This window comes from Lepisosteus oculatus, chromosome 16 (assembly GCF_040954835.1).
Source record: "Lepisosteus oculatus isolate fLepOcu1 chromosome 16, fLepOcu1.hap2, whole genome shotgun sequence".
Lineage (NCBI taxonomy): Eukaryota > Metazoa > Chordata > Actinopteri > Semionotiformes > Lepisosteidae > Lepisosteus > Lepisosteus oculatus.
In genome coordinates, this window is record NC_090711.1 from 19,010,409 (window position 1) to 19,030,142 (window position 19,734).

Here is a 19,734-nt window from a genome sequence, read left to right on the forward strand (position 1 = left end):
TCACTTACTCCTGACACTTAGGAATGCAGTCTAGATGTCCATCTGGCACTCCCTAGACAGATAGGAGCCAATGGATGACCATTGATCATGATAGCCAGAATCCCGAGGAGGATTCCCACTCCGGAAGAGTGGACCCCTCCTACGCTCCAGCATGATTCTCCCTTCTTCCATTCCCTGGTGAATGTCTGCTTGTCACTTTCATCCTTAAGGTGGATCTCCTGTAAGAAACAAACTGCTCCTCTCCTCTCTGTACTTACAGCAGAAAACCTGGGAATCTACATCTGGGCACTGTTTAGCCTAGATGTAACTCCTTGTTCGGGTCCTGGGGGGGATATGCTGGGCTCCCTCCAGGTCTCGCTGGGGAACAATTAAACATGCTGGACAGGTCCAGCCCTACCATCAGTCCGGGCTCCAGGGCGGCTAATCCTAGTCTTCCTTGAGGATACTCTCTGCCACCGCTTCGGGAAGACTCCTTTCTTTCCTTTCTCCGGGAGTTTCGGGGACCTCCAGTTGCTCCTGGGCCTCGGGGGAGGGGGTTACCTCTTCCTGGGCTGCCTCCTCCTGTTGTCCGTTGGACTTGGGGGAGGGGGGTTCCGTTTCCTGGGCCGCGGGGGGGGAGGGTTTCCATTTCCTGAAGCGCCTCCTCCGGTTGTTCCTGGGCCTCGAGGGAAGAAAGTTACCTTACCACTCTTTTATTCTGTCCTTCCGAAGGTGGATCCGCCCTGGGTCTCTTCTCCCGCTTTCGCTTTCCCTTCTTGCTGGGAGTTATCCAGGGCCCTTCCTCCGGTCGGCCATCTTGTCCCTCTTCCTGGCGGCCATCTTGTGGCACCGATGCGGCTGGGGGTGTGGCCTCGGCAGTTTCAGTTCTCTGCGGAGGAGGTGCGGGTTCTTTGTTCTCAGCCCTCTCCCTTTGTCTGGAGACCGGTTTCTGCCTGCCGGCTTCCACCACCTGCGCAAAAGAAGGTTTGCTTACCTTGCATTGGCGAAGGAGGTGTCCCTCGGTGCCGCATCCGTCGCACTTTTTGGCTGCCCGGCAGGTTTTTGCCAGGTGCCCGTCTTCGTTACAGTTGTGACATCTGACGATGTCACACGTGTTTGCCTTGTGGCCGGACTGTCTGCACTTGCTGCAGAAATCCAGCATCCTGGGGTAGTAAAGGTACCCCCTGTCGGCTCCGATGTTGAAGCGAGCCGGGGGGTGCTGGAAACCGTTGACGCCCTCTGGGTCCTCCTTCAGGAGGACTCGGTACTGGTGTTTGCCGTACCAGACGCCTTCGTCCCTGACCTCTGTCGGTTTTCCCACTACGGTTACATACCTCCCTAGGTACGCTGTTACCCGTTCCGCTGGTACATAGGGATTGTATGTGCAAACCGTAATGGTCCTCTGGTTCGTCTTCCTCATAGGCTCTGGCCTGAAATCAGAGAAACAAGGGGTCTTACCTTTCTCCCTGATCAGTCTCGTTGCCTTTTCATACGAGGCGTCCGTGGCCATGTAGGCCTCCATATACCTCTCTGCCTTGTTGTCCTGGAGGCAGTACAGATTTCCGGCCACCAACTGCAAGATCCCTCGCAGGAAGGTCATAAAGAAGGATTTCGCAGTCGGCATAGTCTCCGTTTGCTTGGTCCAATGGAACCGGATCAGTGTCCTCTTGTCTGTCATCTCTGAGGGAAAAAAAGGAGGGAAAGAGTTAAAGGAGCAGCGAGGGAGCCCTGGCCTTTGTTCTTGTTCTCGGGAGGGAGGGACGGGGATGCACACACGCCTGCCTGCCTGCCGGAAAAAAAAGAAAGATAAGGTGGATATACTAAGTTTTTTGGAGGAAAAATGCCCAGCTGTCGGAAGGGGCCCGCCTGCAGGGACGGGGACGGGCACGCATGCACGCAAGCCACGCCTGCCTCCCTGGGAAAAGGGTGAAAAGTTTTTTGGAGGGAAAACGCACGGGAGCCGAAAAGGGGGCTGGCCTGCTTGCCCACAGAGTCAAGACGTGGGAAAGCGCACAGAGGGAGCATGGGAACGGAGACGGGGAGGGGGGGAGACACACAGATGGACGAGAGACGAGACCGGGGAAGAAGGAGCTCCAGTCCACCTCGCTTGCTTGCTTGCTTGCTTGCTCGCTCGCTACCTACGTCTGTCTTTTCACCGCTGAGAGAAGGTGGTGCACCGCTCCAGGAGGCGCTGCAATACCGGGCCGATGCGTGGAGAGGATGGAGCAAGCTCTTGATCCAGCTCCCCGTTCCAAAAATCTGTTTAATATGTGGTCCCCCGATGGGGGACGTATCGGATATTATACTGATAAGAACAGATTTTATTACAAAAATACAAAAGATACAAGACAATACATACAAAACAGTTACCTACAGCCCCAGACAAAACAGAAATTAACCTAAAGAAACGAGACCCTTCCAGCGTTCTTTTGCTGCTGAAAAGCCCCACTGGGAAATATCCCATTTAACCCTTCTCCCGATATCGTGCTGAACTTTCCAAATTGTCTGGCGAATCCCCCTTACCGTGCTCTACTAAGTCCTTTCGTGACACCCATAAAAACCATTTCTCTAGACTGATGAGAAGCCACAAAGGAATTCGCAGTTCCACTTACGTGGTCCCGGAACCCCTTTCAGCACTGTCTGGCTGGTCAGGTTAAAATCCGCACTCACTCTCGCCAGCAACCATTCACTCCACTTCCTTACCCTTTGTGAGAAAGTGCACCCCCAGAAAACATGCATGACTGTCTCTATCTCCGAGCAATCCGGGCGAGGACACGAGTTTTGTCTCGAGAGTCGGTGACTATGAAGTGTTTCCCGGACCGGCATGTGATTCCACCTGGCCAGCCAATTGAGGTCTTTTAACCTGTTGTCAAGGCCAACAGGCTGGATTTGCCGCCAGCCTTCTTCCGAGACCCCAACCACTGCCGGACTGCCGGGCTGGCCTTTGCGACCACTGTCCTGTATAAGGCCTTGTGGTCTAAGGACACCCTCCCCTCCCTGGCTGCAGGGTATTTCTTCAGCCACTTTACAGCGTTCCTGTAGTGCAGGGGCAGCCTTTCGGCCTTAAGCATCCTATTGGACCAGACCACAAGGTGCCTCATTACAGCTAACCACAGCTTCACGTAACATACGCACAGGTGGTCAGGGTCCTCATGGAGGATTTTGCACAGGCCGGACACAAACAGGGTGTCCAGTTTTGCGGGCAAATCTGGAACGGCCCTTCCCCCTTCCTCTACCGGTCTACACGTGCACTCAGGCGATGTACTCATAACCCGCGCCCCAGATGAACCGGAAGACTGCTCTAACGAGATCCCTCCTCATGCTGGCAGGCAAGGGGAACACCCTGGCCAGATGCACTAGCAATGGCAGGATGTCCTCCTTGATTACTAGGACCTTTCCTGTATAGGAAAGTGTCCTTTCCTGCCACATGCCCAACCCCTGATTTACCCGTCGTAGCTTGTCTTCCCAATTCAGTTTCGCGGAATCACCCGAGTGAAATCGGATGCCCAAGATCTTTAATGGGCCCGGCTCCAGGGGGAGGCCTGCGACCTCGTCTCTCCTGTCCTTCCACTTGCCAAAGTACTTGATGGCACACTTGTCCCTGTTTAGACAGGACCCGGTGCCAGCTGAGAGATCCTCCATCAGCTCAAGTACTCGGTACATACTCCTTTCGGATGTGAGGAACAGGGAGATGTCGTCAGCATATGCTGCGACTTTTACCTGCTCACCCCCACTGCCTGGAACCACCATGCCCTCAATCAGGGGATCCTTGGGAATTGCTAGGAGGAGGGGGCTTGGTGTACAGGACGTAAAGAAGGGGAGACGGGACAACCCTGCCTCACCCCACAACCGACCGGCACTCCTGCTCCCAACCTCCCGTTGATGCATACACGAGACACTGCTCCATTGTACAATGTCCTGATCCACCTGATGAAGACGTGGCTCACGCCCAGCTGCGCCAGTACCTCCCAGAGGAAGGCATGATGGACCTTATCAAAAGCCTTACTCTGGTCGAGGCTGACCAGCATGAGCTCTAGATTCCGTTCTTCTACCCAGGCTACCGTGTGTCTGATGAGGTGGAGGTTCCAAGCTATTTTTCGGCCCTCTACACTGCAAGTCTGGTCCTTACAGACTAGATCTGGCATCACCTTCCTCAGCCTCCTACCCAGTACTCTTGCCAAGATTTTGTAGTCGGTGCAGAGTAACTGGATCGGCCTCCAGTTTTCCAGATCTGCCTTATCACCCTTTTTAAAGATAAGAGACATAACTCCTACCTTCATGGATGTTCCCATCTCGCTGACTTGCAGTATTTCCCCAAAGACCTCCATGAGCATGGGGTGTAGAGTATCCCAGAAGGCGACTCCAGGGGGGCAGTGCCTCTGCGCAGGCCGGCCATGGCCTCCTTCACTTCTGTGGCCGTCAATTCCCCTTCCAGGCTCAGGGGAACCTTGGTTCTCCTGTCTAGGCCCGCCAACCACTTCTCCCACCGGCCCGTGTCCACGGGTTTTTCCGCAAACAAGGACCTGTAGAACTCCGAGGCACACTCCTCCATTTCTGGCCCATCCTGCACCACTGAGCCATCCGCCTTGCGTATCGCCTCGAAGCTGGGCCTTGCCTGCTGTGCACAGACCGCGCTGAAGAAGTGGGACGAGCACTTCTCTTGGTTTTCTATTAGTTCACCCTTAAGCCTAAACAGGAAATCTCTGGCTCGTGAGGACCAGATCTCGCTTAAGGCATGCCGGATCTCCTTGGCTTTTGCCGCGTCGAAGGAACCACCCCCGTTAAAGGCCACGTATAGGGCTTCTAGCTCTTTTTGCAGGTTTGCTAGAACCGCCTTAACCACAGATCTCCTGTGCCTACAATAGCGAACGGAGGCCCTGGCGATGGCTTTTTTACAGGCCTCCCACCAGAGGAACGCCGATGGAAACCTCCACTGTTTCCTCTGGAAGCTGCACAGCAGGTCCACTATCTGAGTTAGGTATTTCTCCTCAGACAGAACCTGAGTGTTCAGCTTCCAGTACTGAGCTCTTGGCCGGAAACTATCAGAGATCACAGTAGCCGACAGTAAGAGGTGGTCAGAACACCACACTGGAACCACCTGCCTGGTCCGGATCACCCCCTTTAGGGTGGTGAATATATAGTCCAGCCTTCGGAATGTTCCTCGCCCGTTGCTCCAGGTAAAAGCCTTGGAGGTCGGGCCGAAGGCATCAAAACAGTCATGCAGTTTGAACCGCTGTGCAATCTCACCCAGGCCACTCGCGCCGGAGCCACTCGCATCCCCAAGATCGATATTAAAGTCTCCTCCCATCAACACCACCCTATTTGTACAAAGGAGTGGCTCCAGCTCTCTCAAGAAGGCCCCCTGGAGGTGCTTATCTGCTGGCGCATACACACCAATCACTCGCACGCGCAAACACTCCCACACTCCGTCCACAGCCAAAAGCCTCCCAGGAATTACCGAGACAACCTCACTCGGATAGAAACTAGAAACCCCACAGAGGATCCCCACCCCCAAGGAATGGACACCCCCCACACTCCACCAAGAGTTCCCAGTACGCCAGTCTTTCCTAAACTCAGACACGTCTCCGATCCGAGATGCGCTTCTTGCAGGAAGCAAAAGGAGAAGCGCCTCTCAGCCAAAAACTCAAAAACGCTAAGACGCTTGATTTTTGTCTCCGAGTCCCCTGCTGTTGATAGAGCAGAGGGTGCACTCCGCCACGGGGGGTAGGTTCCCATCTCTCTCGCTCAGTAGGTTGTCTTCAGAACCCTGGACCCAGGAGGCCCTCCAGGTCACCCTCCGATCTTTCTCCACAAGGCGTCATCATCTCCAGGTCAGGTATCATGGGGGAGAAGCCCACGGAAGAATTCTCCTCCGGTGCCGGTACACCACTGAGGGCCGTTGAGGAGTCCGAATCCGGATCGGGCGGTCTCACTAATTGCAAACCAGAGTCAAACCCAATCGCCCCATCCCCGGGCACTGCGTCCCAGGGGCGTGCAACAGAGTCGACGGCGGTTACTGCCCCCCCATCTTCGCGGGTAAGTTGGCTCTCACCTCCTCTTCCCCTCCTTCTGCCGGGCCTGGGTCTTTCGGAGGGTCGTTGTTCTCCTCCTCAGCTGGACTTCCCAATGACTCTTCATCAGAACTTGAGTCTTCCTCCATTCCTTGACTCACGTCTGAGTAAGTGTCTCCCACCTTCTGAGACTGCCCCTCGGAATCAGAGCGGTCAGCGTCTGCCATTCCGGCCTCGTCCTCCAACGGGATGTTTTTCTCCTTCGACTTTTTCTGTGCCACCTCAGAGCTGTCTTCGTCAGAGGCGATTCTCACCCTTTTCGTCTTCTTCTTTCTCCTCTTCTTCTGTATCACCCAGCCAGGTTCCGTGGATTCTTCCTTCCCGGATTCCTCAGTCTACCTCTGCTTCTGCAGACCAGAGAGGCGGCCCTGAAGATCTGCTAGGGTCACCTGGGGCTCCAAGTCCGAGTCCTGCGGCGGTGCCTCAGTGTTTGCCTCCTGGGGGGCAGGACCTTCGTTCAGGTAAACCTCACCGTCGTCTCGCCTCCTCATTCTCGTTGATGGTCTGGCCTGCTCCTCTCCCCCGCCTGCGACTACGGACGCAAAGGTCTTAATTTTCTTGGGGTGGCCTTGCTCCCCACACAGATTGCACACCATAGCCTCCCGGCAAGCCACTGCCGCGTGCCCAACCTGCCCGCAACGTCTGCAGAGCTGTTCTATACAGTCCACCACCAAATGACCTTCCTGACCACATTTTCTACATGTTTTAGGCTGACCGGAATAGCTCAGATAACCCCTGTTTGGCCCAGTGTAGAAGGACGCTGGGGGGTGGAGGACCCCCCCAGGTGAGGTCTTGCTAGGCATTCAAAGTCGAGTAGCTGCTAGTCATTTTGGCTAATTAGGTCCAGGATTTCTGGACTTTTCCTTCTCCCTCTTTGATATAGGCCTGGAGTTCATATGCACACCTTACCACGTCCTCCTTCTTTCCCTCGAGACCCATTCCCAGCACTTCCCTTCCGCTCTGGTCAAAACTAACTAGGTTTGACACTACCAAATTGTCTCAGGATTTCTTTGATTTTTTTCAAAACCCTGTGGGGTATCTCACTCTTCTCGGTACCAGGTGGAATGCTTCAGGAAAGCACTGGAGGTCTCAAGGTCAAGTCTGTAGAGGCTCCCCGACTGTCGCACTCTACGGCGCAAGTCATCATACCGTCTTTGACGGTCCCTCTTGGCCATGTCTCCTGCCTTTTGATTTTCCCTGTCCTTCAGTATGTCTAGCAGAGCTTGTTGTGCGTCCATAGCTGTGTTAAGGTTCCTACTCGTGATCTTAATGAGGTTTCTACCATCCAATTCAAAAATAACACCCTCCTGTACTAATGCAGACAAACTGGGGCAAGAGGACAGATCAATCTGCCCCTCTTCATCTATCTTTTGCTCCACTAAAAAGTCTTCTGTCACTGCGGCCATAACCACTACAGCCCCACAGGGCCGCTTGCTATGCCCCAGATCTCCCTCCACCTGCTTATCAGGCTCAGGGCTAGTCTGAGGGGCTGTCTCTGCTACTACCTCAGGGGTAGAGTCCTCCTCACTGCTCTCCCTCCCTTTCCCCCATAGTCTGTTGGAGAGTGTTCATAATGCATGGTCTCCAAATTTCTGGCAGTCCGATCCGTTATGTCCTCCACCACTGCAGAACCCTCCTCCAGGTCTACCTCCAAGCTTAAAGCGGGTTCTCTGGCCTCAGCTTCTCGGTCTGCCACCGGTTTCTGCCCATCGTCATCTGTCAGTCCCCCAGGCGTTTCTTCTTCCATCTCCCCCGTCTCCCTGGTCTCCTCCTCCCTATCCTCTGCACCTGGAACAGAAATGGTCGAGCAAGGCCCAGCAGCCTCAGGCACGCCCCCTGCCGCTCCCCTGCTTACCGAATCGTGGCTAAAGGGGCAGTCCTTATACAAATGATCTTCCACCCCTCACAGGTTGCAGGTCCTCGCCGCCTTGCACTCAGCACCCTGGTGTCCCGCCCTGCCACATCGCTTGCAGACTGTCTCCCTGCAGTTGGCTGCAAAATGTCCTTCTCCTCCACGCCTCCTGCAGGTTAGTGGCTGTCCCGGGTAGTTGACATATAACCCCGGTTAACCCCAATAAAAAACATTGCAGGAGGATGCAGGTAACCATCCTCTTGGGCACTAAGGGTCCTCAAACGGACAAAATACCGGAACTTCCCCGACCAATAGCCGTTCCTGTCATTTATTCTTACGCCTTTTGCAGTTACATCCACAAACCGTTTCAGTCACACCTCTGTCCTCTTCCGGCACGTAGGGATTGAACATCTGAACGACTAAAGGCCTGTTTTCTCTCACAAACAAAGGCTCAATGATGTAATCGCTCAGGGGCTTCTCATTTCTCTTAGCCTTCGCCATCTCCCACACTCTGTGGCAGACCACTCTATTCACAAGAAACAAGTCATACGTTTTCTTTCCCAGAAAGTCTTGTAAACAATAAACATCAGTGGGGCTTAGACCGAAAACTCCACGAACTATGTCGTCACCGAAGATTCCCCTGTCTCTCAAGGCCCGTTCCCCCAATTCTGCTTTCTGCACAAACCGAATTGTGTGCCGGAACTGACCTTTCCTGCAGCCAGCGCCCTCTGATGGTCTTCCACCCGAACTTCTCGATGAAGCAGCAGCAGTTGCATAGCTTCTCCCACCTTCCTTCTCCGGTCCTTTTTCAGGTCTTCCTTCTCTGCCACCAGGGCCCTTTAATGGTCTTCCCGCCACACTGCTCACCGAAGCTCCAGCTGCCACAAACTCTCCCTCCTTTCTTCTCAGGTCCTCTTCCAGGTCTTCTACCCTCTTCTCCGGCCAGGGTCCTCCCTGCCGTAATGATAGGACCGTCGGGAGCCGGCTCCATCCCTCCGTCCTCTCCGCTCCACAGCTCCCTCTGGTAAGTCGCAGGAAAAAAAAGGCTGCCGCCGCCACCGCCGCTCTCCTCTCTCCTCTCCGTCGCTGCTATCTCGTCCCCCCAGCCCAGTCGTCAAGTCGCGGTCAAGCCGCATACTTTTTGGAACTGAGCCAAAAGGCCGAGAAGCGATGCCCACAAAGGCGCGGACCGACGCGCGGGTGTTCCGCTGGCGCACGGTGGCGCAGGCCGACTCCTCTGGAGCCCGGGACCCGCGCAGCTGCCGGCCTCCCTGCAGCCAGAGGCCTGCCGCGGGACTCTGCTCCCCCTCTCTCTTGCCTGCCTGCCTTCCTGCCAGTCCCGGGTGGGGGCCCTGCTCTTTGATCTTCTGTCAATGGCCCGACAACGACCGCAGCCGCAGGGGGCGCCAGCCGCCCGGCCTCCTTAGCTTAGGCCCCTCCCACTGGCAGCAGCTGTGCCCAACCAGCTACAAGCGAAAGCCGAGCGCCAGCACCTGCGGGCAGAGGCAAGGGGCAGCTCTCTCTCGGGAGGGACGGGGACGCGCGCGCACACACCTGCCGAAAAAAAGAAAGAAAGGTGGATATACTAAGTTTTTTTTGGAGGGAAAACACCCAGCTGTCAAAATGGGCCCGCCTGCAAGGACGGGGACGGACACACACACACACAAAAAAGCCACGCCGGCCTCCCTGGGAAAAGGCTGAAAAAACGTTTTTGGAGGGAAAACGCACGGGAGCCGAAAAGGGGGCCGGCCTGCTTGCCCAGAGAGTCGAGACGCGGGAAAGCGCACAGAGGGAGCACGGGAACGGAGACGGGGAGGGGGAGAGAGAGACAGACAGACACAGATGGACGAGAGACGAGACCGGAAAAGAAGGAGCTCCAGTCCACCTCGCTTGCTTGCTTGCTACGTCTGTCTTTTCACCGCTGAGAGAAGTTGGTGCACCGCTCCTGGAGGCGCTGCAATACCGGGCCGATGCATGGAGAGGACGGAGCAAACTCCTGATCCAGCTCCCTGTTCCAAAAATCTGTTTAATATGTGGTCCCCCGATGGGGGATGTATCAGATATTAAACTGATAAGAACAGATTTTTTTTATTACGAAAAGCAAACCTTCAAATATAAACATAAACAAATCACAAACAACCAAAATTCACATTAGTCATAAATCAGACAACCAACCTTATAACACAAACCCAAGCATAATACAAAAGCAATAGATCCATTAAGCACTTCCTTTTTCTAACAATAATTCCCATTCAACAAAATTGTTACTCAACAAAATCATAACACAAAACAAATCTGCTCAAATCCCACTACATAACCCCAAACCCCTCTCATCTCCATAATCCCACCCATTATGCTAAATAACCGAAACCAGTGTCCCCTCCCAATTCCCAAAACAATTCCCCCCACAATGTCACCCTATTTACATTTTCACCCCTTATTCAAATTATTCCAACAATCAAATTCAAATCACAAACAGTACAATAATTTTGTTACACTAATACCAATTCGGTCAAAAACAATACACAGCAAATCAATATCACAGTTCATCATTATTCATTTCCACCATTCCCCTCATAATCCCACCCCTTATGCAATTGTAACCCTGTCTTCTAAAAGTCACTTCAAGCCTTATAGTAAACAAATAAACCCTTCCTTTCTTTTGCAGCATGGTATCCCCTTTTCCTTACATCCAATGTTTACTCATTTCTAATTCTGTACAAGAGACTGTTATATAAACCCACCTCACTTGTATGTACCCCGTTTTTGGCCAACTTATTCTGTGCTCTCCATAATTCCAGTTTCACCATGCTTATTAATATCCATAACATTAAACCAACCCCACGTGGATAAGTACCCTTCTTTATTCCGTACAATATCATTTGCAGAGTAACTCCAAATCTCGGTACCAATTTCTCAAACACTACATTGCACATTTCCCACGTCCTTCTTGCATACTCACATTCCAAAAATACATGGTTTATGGTCTCCTGTTTACATAGTGCTCTAGGACATGTTCTCTGCAAGGTCAATTTGTGCCTATATAAAACGTCGCACCAGGCTATGAGCCAGTTCAGGTCCATCAATTCGTGGCTCAATTCTTTGGGTTGTATTTGACCCCATACTTCATCTGGCAATCCACCAACCAACTCCATTCTGTCCTTTTGTTGCAGCTTCTTCATACAATACTCTGTGATTGAGCAGCAATGCAGCCTCTACCCCATTTGCGTGTCGTTGGATCCACACCGTGGTGTGCCGGTAGTGCCAAGGTAAGTCTTCACCGTGGGGGGTCTTATTGTCCCATTTAAATATCCCTCTTAATTTCCTGGTTAACCAAAACCTCACAAAGTATTGAGATGCGTGAACAAACGGTGTTTTAAGAGCAACACACAAAGAAACCACAAATACACAGTTAATCTTCATAGGCAAGTTTGGAACTCCCCTTCCCCCTTTCCCAATAGGTCTAAACATGTCAGTTCTCTTTATATATTCATATTTTTTCCCCCATCTGAACCAAAAAGTCTCATTAAATATCTGTTTAATATCGGGTATATCGCTGCCAAATAACTCAAGACAGACAACTTCAATCTTGATTACAAGCACTTTACCTATATGAGTCAAACTTTTATTTGACCACTGGCCTAGTCTTACTCTCACCTTTTCCAATTTCTCTAGCCAGTTATAGTTGGCCGCATCCCCTTCCTTAAAGTGAACTCCCAGTATCCGCATTGGATCTCTACAGACTTGAAGTCCACTCACTCTATCTTGCCTGTCTCTCCATTTCCCGAAAAATTTGATTTTACTCTTCTCTTTATTCAACCTAGCACCAGAAGCCGCAGCGAAAAGCTCCAGCGTCGGAAGACATGAACAGAGTTAAATCATCAGCACATAGGGCTATCTTGGCCCTTTGTCCACCACCCCCAGGTATCAATATCCCCTCCACTTTCGGGTCTAGACACACTAAACAGGCGTAGGCTTCAATGTAAATGATAAAAAGCAAAGGAGAAAGAGGGCATCCCTGCCTTACCCCTGAGTTCTGCCAAACCATATTTCCAATATACCCGTTTATTAAGCTCTTACTTCCCACTTCTGTGTAAAAGGTCTGAATCCATCTAATGAAGGTTGGGCCAAACCCCATCCGCTCCATCACCTTCCACAAGGAAGAGTGGGAGACCCTGTCAAAGGCCTTTTCCAGATCCAGATTTACTAACATAAGAGACAGCTCCCTTTGTCCTGTCCAAGCTATTAAATCCCTTATCAATTGTAAGGTCCAACTTATTTTTCGACCCTGAACCCCACACGTTTGCTCTATGCCAATAACAGATGGCAGTACCCTTTTTAGTCTATTCACGAGTACTTTGGCAAAAAGCTTGTAGTCCGTGCACAAGTGTCAACGGTCTCCAATTCTTTAAGTCAGTAGCCCTTCCCTTTTTAAACAGCAATGTTAAAATCCCTGTCCTCATCGAAGTCCCCATATGCCCCTTTTTAAAAATCTCATTCATAACCTGAAGCAGCACGTCACTCAACTCATCCCAAAACGTAACAAAACTCAGCAGGTATGCCGTCGACACCGGGCACCTTACCCTTTTTCATGTCACTCTTGACCTCGTTTAATTCCTTTAAAGTAGGGTTCTTCTATGCTCAGCCTCTCCTTCTGTCACTGTTTGTGACACCTTTCCCAACACTTTGCACTGCTTCCTCTTATTTCCTGATCTGTAAAAAGTTCTTGGTAAAACTCAAGTGCCACTTCTAGCATTCCATCTCTATCTGACACCAACTGTCCTGAATTATTCTGTATCCCCTCCATCACCCTCCTTCTCTGCCTTTTCCGCAAACAATTGAACTGAAATGTTGAACAAGTTTCCGAGTACTGCAATTTATCTATATGTAACTTAAATAGATATTTGCGTGCTCTTTTCTCGTAGTAGTCCCTCAATTTCCTTTTTCTGTGTATAAATCTCTTCTAAGTCAATGGGTAAACCTTAGTTGCTTTTCTCATATAGACGGTTCAAACTCTCTTGCAATACTCTCCCTTCTTTCCTTTCTGCTATCTGTCTTTTCATACAGTATTCCCTTGTTTGTTTCTGATTCCCACCACTTTAAAATGGAAGATTGCATACACCTTGTTCTTTTCCACATTGCCACCTTCCTCCTTATTAGTTCCCTATATTCAGCATCTTCTAGGATCTCAGTGTTAAGTTTCCAGAACCCTTTTCCAAACTTAATACCAGTACCAGCAATTTCACCCATCAAAATGTCATGATCAGAATGCCAAAAGGGAGATGTTAACACTCCTTATCCCCAAGTCTCTTGATGCAAAGGTCTATCAAACCATATTGCCCTAACAGTTTGTGCATACACCTTACGTCCGGGCTGTCCTTATCTTTCAAATCAATATTGAAATCTCCTCCCATAACCACTTTCTTATTCGTTAAACAAAAGGGGGCCAAATTCGCATAAAAGGCAGAGCGCTGTGCTGCCACTGCCGGAGCATACACACGCACAAACCGGAAATTCACTCCACTCACCACAACATCAACACTCATTAGCCTACCGGCCATGCCCACTTCACTTCTTTCCACTGCAAAGTCGTGTGTCCCAAACAGAATTCCGATGCCCGTTGAATGGACTCCTCCCACACTCCATCTGGAAGTTCCTTTGTCCCATTTGCCTGTGAAAAACTCCACATCCCTGTTATTTTTTAAGTGCACTTCTTGCAAAAAACAAACAGTAAATTCTAAAGACTTCAAATAACTAAAAACTGCTGCTCTTTTAATCCTATCCCTCAAACCCCTTACGTTAAGTGTTAAAATCTTCATCATAGATAAATTGGTTTAACAATATCCTACCTTCGTCCATTTTCTTGCGAGAAATATGAACCGTATAAACACCTCCTTACTTTCTTCTTCACTTGTCCCACTTATCAACAGCCCTGTCAGCTTTTCTCTAGTTTTTTTCCGCTTCTATTTTTACATTTTTGTACTCTTAACATTTTCCCAATGCCCCCCGCTTCAGTAGGGTATACTACATTCCCGTTTGCCATCTTACATGAACTTAGGATCTCCTTGGGGACAGTCAACTTAACCTTTGCACCCTCCCGCCTTCTATTTCTTTTCTGTTCGAAATTAGCCTCGACTATCTCTACCTTTCACCCATTCCCTCACTAAATCTTCTAATTGATACCTCTTTACTCGCAGCTCGTTAGTGTCTTCTGCATATATCTGAAATGTATTTATTTCACCCGAAATCACTACCGGTCTTAAATTAATACCCTTTTCCCCAAAAACAGACCCGTCAAAGGACTCAGGCCATGCAACAGTTGCTGTTTCGTCGTCCCATCTGCAATACCTCCTGAAACTTGGAGGTAAACATGCTTCAAACCAAACCTCTTTCTCTTTCTCAGTCACTCCACCAGGTAAGTTGATGTCTTGCGTTAGCGTTTGCAGGGATGAATCCAATGGTGACAGATGATTCTGACACGCAGGCTGGCCCTTCCCACCTCTCTTCCAAGGTAGGCATCGGGATTGCAATGCCTTTGCTTTGCTCAGACGGATCCCGCCACATCTCTGAACCTTCCGTACTTCTTCCTACCTTCTTACCCGGGTCTTCCTCCGATCCCCCATGTTTCCTTTTGGTATTACACTTCTGATGAATCTCCTCCCCCTCTCCTTCCTCCATTCTGTCCCCCCAACTTATTTCATCCACTGCCTTCTTCATTAACTCTAATCCCGGCACACCTCTTGAAGTCTCAGCTTCCTGATTGTCCATAGAAGGGCTTACGTTCAGTACATTCCCCTGATTACTTTCTGCCTGGGTCTGTTCTTTATCCACTTCAACACTCACAGATATGTCCATACTGTCCAAATCCCCTTCCGTTCTCATGCCTGTTCTCCGGAGCGCTTAAGACTGAATGCGCCTCCGCGGCACCACGTACAACCTCTGCATAGTTCCTCTTTCTTTTATCACAGTCTTTAAACGTGTGCCCCACCCCCCACACAGGTTGCACATAACTTCCTCTGTGCACTCAGCCATCCAATGTCCCACTCCTTCACATTTCCTGCATACCTTTTCCCTACAATCAATAGCACGCTGGTCGGGTTTCCTGCAGTGTCTACATACTGAAGGCTGTCCATAATATAGTATATAGTAATATAAGTAGCCATTATTAGAGCCAATCGAAAAGGTTGCTGGGGGGTGTAAAAGACCATCCGGGGAATTTGCATCAAAGCGGAGTCTCACTCTATACCGATTCTTCCCTGTCCAAACTCTTTTCCTATCAATCACTTTAGTCCCGAATCCCTGTATATCAACGAACCTTTTCAGGAAAAAAACGACATCTTCCTCTGGGACATACGGGTTGAGCATCGTTAAGGTTCTCAATTCCCGGGCAAAGAGGGGTTCTATTATATAATCCGCAAATGGCTTATCATCCTTCCTCAAATTATCAGTATTCCATATCTTCGTTGCTAGATCTTCAGTATACAACGAAAGATCAAAGAACCTCTTACCAGGAAAATCCTGCAAACAGAAGATATCCTCGGGCTCCAACTTCAAGGCTTTGAACAGCACCTCTTCTTCAAAGGTATCCCTTGAGTCCAGTTCTGTCTTTTCACCTCCAGCCCATAGCACAAAATGCACAGCGTGCCTCACTCGTCCTTCTCGTGTTCTTGATGCTCCCTCCATCGTGGGGGAAAAAAAAGGCCGGAAATCTCCACCTCTAAGTAAATACTTCCAGGAAAGTCCTTGAAGCGCGATCCCTGTCTCTCTCTCCCCCCCGGCCAAGACCAAGCTGCGGACAAGCCGATTTCGATTAAGAACTTTATTTTCTTTTCACAAAAAAATACAGGAAATCACAAATCAGAAAGCTTTACATAAATGTACAAACTTAAAACAGTATATATGATCACATCTCATTACATTTTGACACGGTAACAGTTACATAGCAACGATTTTTTTTTTCTGGTGCAAATCACATTCTAACTTAAACGTGATAATGTTTTTCACAGTTTCTTGAGATATTGACCTATGCTCTCTATTTCCCACAGATTTTCTGCTTCCTCCCTCCCTTCTCTCCACAGATCTCTGAGGTAATAGTTCTCTCGGGTGATGAACAGGGCCAGGCTACCTGCTGCCTTGACTGGGACCTCGATGCCTTTGAACAGCCCCATGTTCCTCACTCTCCACAGGGCGTCTTTCCCACTGTTCACCACGGCCCAGATCCTGTCAAACACGTCAGGAGGAAGTTTGACAGGAGAGATGCCGTATATGACGAAAGCAGCGCTCAGGGTAAATTGGGGCGAGAGAGCCTGCAACCAATCTTCAAACTGTGCCCAGAAGGCCTTAGCAAAAAAGCAGGACCACAGGAGATGGGTCACAGTCTCCTCCTCGCCGCAGCCCACCCTAATGCAGCGAGGGCTGGGGGTGAGGCCCCTACGGTACAAGAAAGTTCGTACCGGTAAGCACTGGTGGATGACACTCCAGGCTAAATCTCTGTGAATGTTGCACAGAAATTTAGAGGATGTGTGTTTCCACACCTTCCTTGTTTGGGCTGATGTTAAAATGCCCACAGGGGTCTGCCTATTGTTCTGGGGTGCAACAAAATCTTCCAGTTTTTGGACGCTGACATCTCAGAGGGGAATATGGCCAATTGGGTGAGATCTTAGAAAACTTAACTGTCCCATAAATTGCAGGGCATGTGTCAGAGTGGGACGTCCAGCTTGGGTCTGACACCCCACACTCTGAACACCTCCCTACCTACCCAGAGCCTGGAAAAATAAGTCCAGGTACGCGCTGCAGGTGCTGTTGCAAAGCCTCTCAGCACAGAGGCCAGGAAAATGCACAGCAGCTTCGTAGCAATATCTGGGACAGACTTCCCCCTGAGGGTAGCGGCCTGTACATTTCCCTTCTGAGTCTTTCCTGCTTTCCACCCCATAGAAATTGAAACATCAATCTCCTCGGCACCGCCGCAACACGGTGTGGGATTGGGAAGGTAGAAGCCAGGAAATTCAAGACAGGCAAGAGCTTGGCTTTGATGACCAGCACCTTCCCTGTCATGGTGAGGTCTCGGTCCTTCCATTGCATCAGTTCTTTGTTTACGATTGGCAATTCGTTCTGCCAATTTACTGTTCCCATCTCTTCTCCAAAATACACCCCCAGGACCTTAATTCTCTTCTCTTGCAGCCTGAGATCATGTCCTTCTTTTGGCTCCCTCCAGTTCTGAAAAATCTCACTCTTAGATGTGTTAATTTTTGCGGAGGAAGCCAAAGAGATCCGATCACAGCACTGCAGAGCTCTGCTAATTGACGCATTGTCAGAGATGAGCAGGGTGACGTCATCCATGTATAGAGATGTCTTTACCTCTCCTCCCCTACTTCCAGGCACTGGTATCCCATTAATGGCCTGATCCTGGTGCAAGGCACAGGCTAAGGCCTCCATAGCCAAAATTAATAACAAGGGGGATAATGGGCAGCCCTGCCTCACCCCTGAACAGACTTCAAAGGGGCGTGATCTATTGCCATTAACCATTACTCTGCTGTTGCTACCTGTGTACAGCAGGTTAATCCACTTTCTCATGATGGGGTAAAACATGTGCTCAAGTACCGATGTTAAGCCTCCTTAGCTTAGGCACCTCCAACCGGCAGCAGCTGTGCCCAACCAGCTGCAAACGAAAGCCGAGCGCCAGCACCGGCGGGCAGAGGCAAGGGGCAGCTCTCTCTCTCTCGGGAGGGAGGGACGGGGATGCGCACACGCACACACGCCTGCCTGCCTGCCGAAAAAAAAGAAAGAAAAGGTGGATATACTAAGTTTTTGGAGGGAAAACGCCTGGCTGTCGAAAGGGGCACGCCTGCAAGGACGGGGACACACGGACACACACACCACGCCTGCCTCCCTGGGAAATGGCTGAAAAAACTGTTTGGAGGGAAAACAAACGGGAGCCAAAAAGGGGGCCGGCCTGCTTGCCCAGAGAGTCGAGATGCGGGAAAGCACACAGAGGGAGCACGGGAACGGAGACGGGGAGGGGGAGAGAGAGACAGACGCAGAGACACACAGATGGACGAGAGACGAGACCGGAGAAGAAGGAGCTCCAGTCCACCTTGCTTGCTTGCTTGCTTGCTTGCTTGCTTGCTTGCTTGCTTGCTTGCTTGCTTGCTACCTACGTCTGTCTTTTCACCGCTGAGAGAAGGTGGTGCACCGCTCCCGGAGGCACTGCAATACCGGGCCGATGCGTGGAGAGGACGGAGCAAGCTCCTGATCCAGCTCCCTGTTCCAAAAATACGTTTAATATGTGGTCCCCCAATGGGGGACATATCAGATATTAAACTGATAAGAACATATTTTTTTTTATTGCAAAATACATCACAAACAACCATAATCAACACATAATCACAACAATGTTCTCCATAACAAAACAAGCTTCAATACACTCATCACCATAACCCCACCCCTTATTCAAATGAGCACACACCCTTCAATAACAAAAACCCCCCTTATTTAAAACCTGAGTCAACCTTTCTTTTCTAAATATCCATTAGGGATTTCCATTTTTCTTTTACTGCATGGTAGCTCCAATTACGCAAATCAGCTGTTATCATGCATTTAACATCCCACACAACTTTGTTCCATACACCCCCCACACTCCGCAACACCCCTTTCTTGACTAACACATTTCTGGCGGCCCACAATTCTAATTTAACACAACTAATCAAAAACCATAAAACAAAAGCAGCCTTTTTTGTTCTCCCCCTCCCCCCAACACCATACATTATGGTCGCCAGATTGATTTTGAAACCTGTCTCCAACATTTCCAACCAAAATGAACACTTCCCCCACACACTCTGTGCAAAATTACAAAACCAAAAAACATGTTCAACCGACTCGACTGCTTGACAATCCGCTCGTGGGCATCCGGCCTGCCTGGTAAGCTTTTGTTTATACAAAACGTCCCGCACTGGAAGCCTCTTCCAAGCCACCAGCCAGTTCAGGTCCAGCATATCCAGCCGCAGGCCTTTGGGCTGGACTCTTCTCCAGGTCTCGGCGGCAACACTGCCAACGATCGTGGCTTCTCCCTGCTCCATCACAGCTCGGTACAGCTCCCTGTGATTCGACAGAGGAGGATCTTCCTCTGTCAGATGACTCTTCACCCAGGACACTGCGTGCCTGTAATGCCGCGGTAAGTCCTCCCCATGCGGGACATCATTCCTCCAGCCAGTAAGGTGTCGCATGCTGCTGGAGAGCCAAAACCTCGCAAAAAACTGAGAGCTGTGCGTTACTGGTTGACTTAAAGCGGCACATAACCCCGTCACATACAGACAATTAAGCTTGACAGGGATATTTGGGATACCCCTACCTCTCTTCTCAATTGGACGGTACATGTCAATACGCTTAATGTACTTATACTTCTTTTTCCATAGTAATTCAAAGTTACTTTAACAAGGTATCTGTTGTATCTTGCAGGCATCGGGAAGACATTGGCAAGATGTATCAGAGCAGGTAAGACTTCTCTTTAATATTACAACTTTCTCCACAAAGGTTAAAAGCCTATCACCCCATCGCTGCAGTTTCAACCTTGTGCCTTCTAGAGTTTGCAACCAATTTTGATGTACCATCCCCTGGTCTTGAAAAGAGATGCCCAATACTTTCAAGGGACCATTACAAAAGTCTAACCCTTGTATCCCTCTTTCCTTATCCCTCCATAACCCAAAAAACTTGACCTTGCTCTTTTGTTTGTTCAGTCTGGCCCCTGACACTTTAGCAAACTCCTCAAAAAGAACCAAAGCCTCGTGCAGGCCATGATCCGAGGTCAATATCAGCGTGATATCATCCGCATATGCA

At 50.1% G+C, this 19,734-nt stretch overlaps 1 non-coding gene and 2 pseudogenes across 1 annotated transcript; all 3 read right to left on the bottom strand.

Moving 5' to 3' along the window:
* Positions 1-2,145: 2,145 nt before the first annotated feature.
* LOC138223492 (U2 spliceosomal RNA) lies at positions 2,146-2,324 on the bottom strand (annotated as a pseudogene).
* Positions 2,325-9,831: 7,507 nt separating this feature from the next.
* On the bottom strand, positions 9,832-10,007 carry LOC138223488 (U2 spliceosomal RNA; annotated as a pseudogene).
* Positions 10,008-18,083: 8,076 nt separating this feature from the next.
* On the bottom strand, positions 18,084-18,272 carry LOC138223422 (U2 spliceosomal RNA). Its single transcript, XR_011181860.1, has one exon. It is a non-coding gene; the product is annotated as a U2 spliceosomal RNA (small nuclear RNA).
* Positions 18,273-19,734: the final 1,462 nt, after the last annotated feature.